Source organism: Juglans regia, chromosome 1, assembly GCF_001411555.2.
Source record: "Juglans regia cultivar Chandler chromosome 1, Walnut 2.0, whole genome shotgun sequence".
NCBI lineage: Eukaryota > Viridiplantae > Streptophyta > Magnoliopsida > Fagales > Juglandaceae > Juglans > Juglans regia.
In genome coordinates this window covers 33,597,363-33,604,791 of record NC_049901.1, presented here as the reverse complement: position 1 = coordinate 33,604,791, position 7,429 = coordinate 33,597,363, and the positions used below count along the sequence as shown (strand labels likewise).

Below are 7,429 nucleotides of genomic sequence, written 5' to 3'. Positions count from 1 at the left end.
AAGATATATCAAGAAGCGCAACAAGAAACAAGTATTGGAAAGAGTAATGAAGGAGGAAATGAAAGAAAAAGAAAAAGGAACAGAACGGTTATGGGGAAGGAAAATCGATACTCTGAACAAAGGGAAACTTAAGCATGAAAGGACCCCATCCACTGAATGGGTGCCATCCATAAAATTGCCAACAAAATGTTGATTAATGGGATCCCAGAATATGCATTATACGGATGGAAAAATCTATCAGAATATGAAGCGACGTACGCTCTAAGGACACGTGCCCTAGAAAGTGTAGGGTAGTGGCACTTTTAAAAAAGTGAAATTCCTGGTGAGGTGATGAAAGGAGACTGCCTGGAAACTCATGTGTAAACGAGGACCTTTAGATAAAGGGGTGGAGAGATACTATCTAGAAGTGAGGGTTACACTTTGGGCAATGAACAAACATGTCATTTAGTGGGCTAGATATGTGCTTGGTAAGGAGGCATTCCTGGCCAGGAAGTGTGATTTGGCATGACACCTACTGCCCATGAGAAACATACTTCGAAGAGATAATTTCTCCAAGATATGTTATTCATCCTATATAAATACTCCTCCCGTGAAACTCAAAAGGATTTAGATTACGGATTCTTTATTTTTTTATAAACCTTAAAATCATTTCTAACTTAGACATCTTTCATTGAATTCCCTCAGTGTCTTATCTCGATTTTGCAAGTGGTGTGCGGTAGACTCTGTGGTAGCACCAAATTGGTAAAAAGTTGTCTCAACAATTTATATCAATTTGTGATAGTCTTGAGCGGTGTTAGCAAGAAATCTGATGATCGAATCAAGCTTGACAATCAAACAGAGCAAATCAAGAATGACCGACAATCAAGCTGATCCTCTTCACAAGTGAAGGATACTTGCCTTACATGTAGCAAGTTGTATCTATCATAGTTATTGCATTTGTCCATAATTTAAGGCTTACACGTGTATATAAGACAATCCATGTACATGTAATTTGTGTGTTGAGAAATACAAATCAATTTTGAATCTTTTATGGTGTCAGAGCTTTTTTGACTCACGTTTATTTCTTTTTCGTTATTTTTTTCCAGTACCCATGGCATCTTCATCCTTGAACACCACTGTTATTTCGACTACCATCACACCTTATTACTATTAAACTCAACCGTGAGAATTATCTGCTTTGGAGAGCACAATTGATACCCTATCTCAAAGGCCACCATCTCTTCGATTGTGCTGATGGTTCTTTACAACCACCACCTTCCATGCTAATAGATAGTAGCACCTTTGTACCCATTTCCAATCCAGACTATTTGCGCTGGCAACAGGAAAACCAACTCTTGCTTTTGGCCATCATCTCATCTTTGACTGATGATGTCCTTGCCCAGATCGTTGGGCTGCATACCTCTAGAGAGGTTTGGCAAGCTTTGGAGAGCATGTTCTCTCTCACATCTCAAGCATGCATTACAAATCGGCGTCTAAGTCTTGCCTCCTTGAAGAAAGGAACTCAAACCAGTTTTGAATATTTCAAAAAATGAAAACCTTTGCCGATACACTTGCTACCATTCGTAAACCTCTCTTGGATTGTGAGTTCATCAGCTACATCATGGCTGGTCTTGGGTTAGAATATGATCCTCTAACAACCTCTCTCACTACACAACTTGATCCACTGTCTATCCAAGAGGTTTATGGTCATCTCTTTCAATATGAGATTCCACTTCAACAGCTTCAAATTTCTTATGTTATCACAAATCCAACGATAAATACAGTCTCTCGAGACTCAACTCATTGAGGCCATTCTCAGTAGCCCAACAATTTTCTCTCCAACAATCCCAGCAATTACCGTTCACGAGGAAGGGGGCGTGGAGGTGGTCAAACATATAATCAAAGATCCAACTCAAATGGCTCGACTGGTATGTCAGGCTTGCAATAAGCCTGGTCACATTGCCATAAAGTGTTATCACAAATTTGATTTTGCCTATCAAGCGACTCAACCAACAATCATCAAGCCCATGTATCCACGGCTAATAATCAAGCATATCCTAGTTGGTGTCCAAATATGCTGTGGCCCACCATCTCACTTCAGATGTGAATAATTTGACTTTACATGCATATGAATACACTGGTATTGATCAGATTAGTGTTAGTACTGGTGCAGGTTTTCCAATTCATCATATTGGTGCTTCAAAATTTCATTCTCCTTCTAAATCCCTACTCTTGAATTAACTCTTGCAAGTTCCCTTCATTGAGAAAAATTTAGTCTCTGTTCATAAATTTACTCAAGAAAACAATGCCTTTTTTGAATTTCACCCCACTTTTTTCTGTGTGAAGGATCTCAGTACGGGAAAATTCTAAGCCAAGGACCTAGGGTCAGAGACCCGACCCAACCTGACCCAAAGGAAAGACGGTTTCAGCTCGACTTGACCCGACCCGTAAATGTCGGATCGGGTCGAACCCGTTCGTCTTGCTTTTTATCATTTTCGATCTTTCACCCGTTCACCTTCATTTGCAGACCCACGCCCCTTTCTTCCTCCTCTGCAAGCGTCTCCCACATCGTCCCTTTCTTCCTCCTCTGCAAACTCAGCCTCTCCCACATCGTCTGTTCCTCCTCTTCCTCTTCCTGTCCTCTGTAGCTCAGCCTTTCCCCTCCAAAACCCACCCTCCCTCTGCAGGTACACCTTGAGGGCTCCGCGTAGTCCTCGAAGCCGAGGGTGATTAGGGCCCACCGCAGATCATCGCCGTTGATCATCGGTTCTACCTCTGGAACTTGTCGGATGCCTCACCGGTGATGAAGCTTATGATATATTTCATTTTCTTTGAGATCTATTTCAAGATCTATTTAATTTTCTTTGAAATCATCGACAACCTTCACCTCGGGAGGAAGTAGAGGCTTTGGGTGGAACCTCATACCAGTCTTTGAGACCTTAAAGGATATATTCAATAGAGTAAGAAAATTAAATATAAAACAATAGCTTGCTTGATTTATTCTTAGAGAAAAATGTAAAAGTTTGTTGATTTCTTGGTGGGTCTGATTAGCAGTGGGGAATCCATTGAAGATCGACTGGTTTTTGCCAGTAGCTTGTTCAAAATCTGCTGAAGATCGACGCAAGATCGAATCCGTCGGTGATCGGTTTCAACCAACATGAGAATTATCGAACCCGTTAGATGATCTGGACCTGATAAACCCGACAATTTTCGGGTGAATCCAATCGGGTCATGAGGGTTGATCGGCCCATCGGGCTTCTTGCACAGGCCTAAAAATGGTCTTTATGCTTGCCCTTCATCTTCAACAATAGCTTTTCCTCCAACTGCCTTTGTGGGTGAACATGCCTCCATTGATACTTGGCACAATCGATTTGGTCATCCATCCATGTGTCTAGTTAAAAGCAATATCTTTCCCAATAAACTTCCATCTACAAAAAATAAGACCTTCAGTGTTTGCAACTCATTTATCTTCGTCTCGATCTTGTACTCCTTTAGATTTAATATTTTTTGATGTATGGGGACCCTCACCTGTCTCCTCTATTGAAGGACTTCGTTACTACCTAACCTTTTTGGATGATTTTAGTAAATTTACTTGGTTTTATCCTTTATCCAAGAAATCTGATGTTGATTTTATTTATTTTTAACAATTCCAATTTCTTGTTGAATGACAATTTGGTCGCAAGATCAAAGCTGTCCAGACTGATTAGGGAGGAGAATTTAGGCGTCTAAACACCTATTTTCGCTCCTAAGGCTTTATTCATAGTTTGACTTGCCCCCACACCCATGAACAAAAGGACTCTATTGAAAGAAGACATCGGCATATTGTTGAAACCAGTCTCTCTCTCTTGGCTCATGCTCATGTACCAAACAAATATTGGAGCCATGCTTTCCAAAGTGCATGCTATCTTATTAATCTTCTCCCTTCTCCAGTGATTCAACACCAATCCCCTTTAGAGTACCTTTTCCATCAAAGACCTAACTATCAATTTTTTAAGACATTCGAATCTGCTTGTTGGCCTATTTAAGACCACACAACACTCACTAAATTGATTTTCGGTCTACTCTGTGTGTCTACATAGGTTATAGCCCATCTCATAAAGGCTAAAAATGATTGGATCTCAAGACTAGGCGATCTGCATATCACGGCATGTGATTTTTTATGAAACCCGTTTTCCCTTCTTAGATGAGAAAAGTCACTTGGTCTCACCTCCAGTTGTGGCCCACAGCCCTGCCCTTTTGCCCTTGTGCTTGCAGGTACCAGCTCCTGGCCTGTGTCCGACTTTGGCCCAAATTAATTCACTATCATCTTCAACCTCTGTCTAGCCAACAATTGACCCACCCCTGCCACCTACAACAAAAAATTCTAAAACTGCTTCCGCTAGCTTTGGTTCCTCCACTCTTGCTCCAAAAGTCCCTGCTGCTCGCACTCGCCTACAAAACAACATCTGTCTCCCCAAGGTTCACACCAATGGCATTGTTCCATATCCCACACGTGCTCTCGTCACCACCACTTCTGAGCTTGAACCAACCTATTTTACCACAGCTTCCAAGATTCAGGCATGGCACCGTGCCATGAATGAAAAATTTGATGCCCTTCTACGGAACAATACAAGGTTTTTGGTTCCTATAACTTCAGTTATGTATACAATTAGTTGTAAGTGGGTTTTCCATCTGAAACGCAATGCTAGCGTCAATATTGAGCGCCATAAGGCACATCTCATTGCCAAAGGATTTCACCTGCAACCGAGTATTGACTATAATGAGACATACAACCCAATTATCAAGCCACAAACCATCTGTGTCCTACTCTCAGTTGTTGTTACTCAAAATGACCAATCAAATAGCTTGATGTTCACAACGCCTTTTTACACGGTGATCTCATTGAAGTTGTGTACATGACTCAACCACCTAGGTTTGTTCACCCTTATAGCCAAATCATATATGCAAACTTCGCAAGGCGATCTACGGGCTAAAACAAGCACCTCACTCTTGGTTTTCCAAACTCAGCTCTCGGCTACTTGAATTTGGTTTTTCAGCTTCAAAAGCAGATCCCTCACTCTTCATTCTTCGAACTAATAATGTTGAACTTTTTTTCTTGGTGTACGTTGATGATATCTTACTCACCGGATCCTCTTCTGCTGCTATGGATGAATTAGTATAGATTCTGAGAGTTGGCTTACCAATTAAAGATTTAAGCCCTCTTCATTATTTCTTGGGGATTGAGACTAATTTTCAATAAGATGGGCTTTTGCTCTCTCAACAAAATTACATTATGGATCTCCTCTTTCGAACTAACATGTCCAATGCGAAATTTGTTGCCACTCAAATGTCCTCGGCTCATTCTTTACAATTATTTGATAGTGATCCGTTCCATGATCCCACTTGTATCGGAGTACGGCCGACGCCCTTCAATATATATTATTGACATGACCAGATTTGTTGTTTGTAGTCAATTATGTCTACCAATACATGCATTGCCTACAATAAACCATTGGACTGTCATCAAATGGATTCTCCGCTATCTCAAAGCCACTACACAGCATGGGTTGCTCCTCACTCCCGCTTCTTCCTTTGCTTGACAAGCCTACTTTGATGCCGATTGGGCAGGATGTATTGAAGATTGTCGCTCCACTAGTGGTTACTTAATTTTCTGTGGCCGCAATGTCATCTCTTGGAGCTCTTGTAAGCAACACACTATAGCTCGTTCAAGTACCAAGGCAAAATATCGTGCTCTTGCAAACACCACTGTGAAACTGATTTGGTTTCAAGATCTTCTCAAAGAAATTGGTATTTTTCTACATCAACCTCTAACTTTATGGTGTGACAATATTGGAGCTACATACCTTTCAGCTAATCCAATTTTTCACTCTCAAACCAAACATGTTGCAATTGATTTTTATTTAATTTTTTCGAGAACGTATTACCTGTAAAACTATGTAAAATGGTATTGGCCTCAATGCCAAAAACTGTGTGACTATTCTCATTTATATACAATTATAGAAGAAGTTTGAAATACAAAGATACATAATAACATAAATTTAAATACAGTCAAGAGTTATCTTCTAAAGTAGATAAGTGTTTATCTGTATCATTCAATCATAACTGATCAGGTGGATAATATAAGTGAGAAGCCAAAGAAATCTCGGTGGTTTGAATTTTGTGGTTATCATCCCCAATCACGAAGTTGACAAAATCGAGCTGCACTTAGTCCCTTTGTAAAGATATCAGCAGTCTGATCATAAGAATCAATAAACTGAAGGGAAATCTCTCGATTAGCAACTTTCTTGCAGATGAAGTGAAAATCAACTTCAATATGTTTAGTGCCAACATGAAACACAGGATTAGAAGCAAGAGCACCACTGTTATCACACCAAATAGTAGGAGTTGTAGGCAAACAAATATGAAGTTCTTTGAGGAGCATATGAATAGAATACAACTCAGTAGTAGTAATAGCTAATGCCCTATATTCTGCTTCAGTGCTAGAAAGAGCTACCACAGATTGTTTCTTGGCAGTCCATGAGATTAAGCAAGAGCCAAAGAAAACACCATACCCGGTAGTTGATCGTCGATCATCATGATTACTAGCCCAATCTGAATCACAAAAGGCCTGAAGAGTTTGCTCACCTTAGTGTACCACAATCCCAGATCAATGGTGCCTTTTAAGTATCATAAGACACATTTTGCTGCTGTTCAATGAACAGAATTAGGACAATGCATATGTTGACATAATTGGTTGACAGAAAATGCTATATCAGGTCTAGTCAAAGTGCAATATTGGAGAGCTCCCACAGTTTGTCGATATTCTGTAATTTGAGAAGCTATGAGTGGCTCACCAACATGAGTGGATAATTTAAGGCCTGTGGTTCAAGGAGATGAAGCAGGTTTGGCCCCAGCCATCTTGGTATGATGAAGAAAATCCCTAATGTATTTGGGCTGTCGAAGATGTAGTCCAGAAGAGTGACGACTTGCTTGGATGCCGAGAAAATAGCCTAAAGGACCAAGCTCTTTCATCTTGAACTCGCTCTGCAGCTTCTTGATTAGAGACTGAATGAGAGAAGGATCTGTACCTGTAACAAGAATATCATTTACATAGATGAGGATAAATAGGTAAATATTGCCCTTATGATAGACAAATAAGGAGGTATCCACTGGTGAGGATAGGAAACCGAATTCAAGTAGAGTTTGAGATAGATGCATAAACCAAGCACGAGGTGCTTGTTTGAGGCCATAAAGTGACTTGGTCAGTTTGTAAAAATAATATGGAAAATCTGAATTAACAAACCCCTTAGGTTGCTCCATATATACATCCTCTAGCAAGATCCCATGAAGAAAAACGTTATATACATCAAGCTGTCTGATTTCCCAATCAAAGTGGACAGAAAGTGTAAGAATCACCCGTACAGTAGAAGGCTTAATTACTGGACTAAAAGTCTCAGTAAAGTCAATACCT

The 7,429-nt window shown here is 40.2% G+C and overlaps 1 non-coding gene across 1 annotated transcript; it reads left to right on the top strand.

The window, feature by feature from the left end:
* Positions 1 to 1,567: 1,567 nt before the first annotated feature.
* LOC118344306 lies at positions 1,568 to 1,706 on the top strand. The gene has a single exon (XR_004798082.1). It is a non-coding gene; the product is annotated as a small nucleolar RNA Z247 (small nucleolar RNA).
* Positions 1,707 to 7,429: the final 5,723 nt, after the last annotated feature.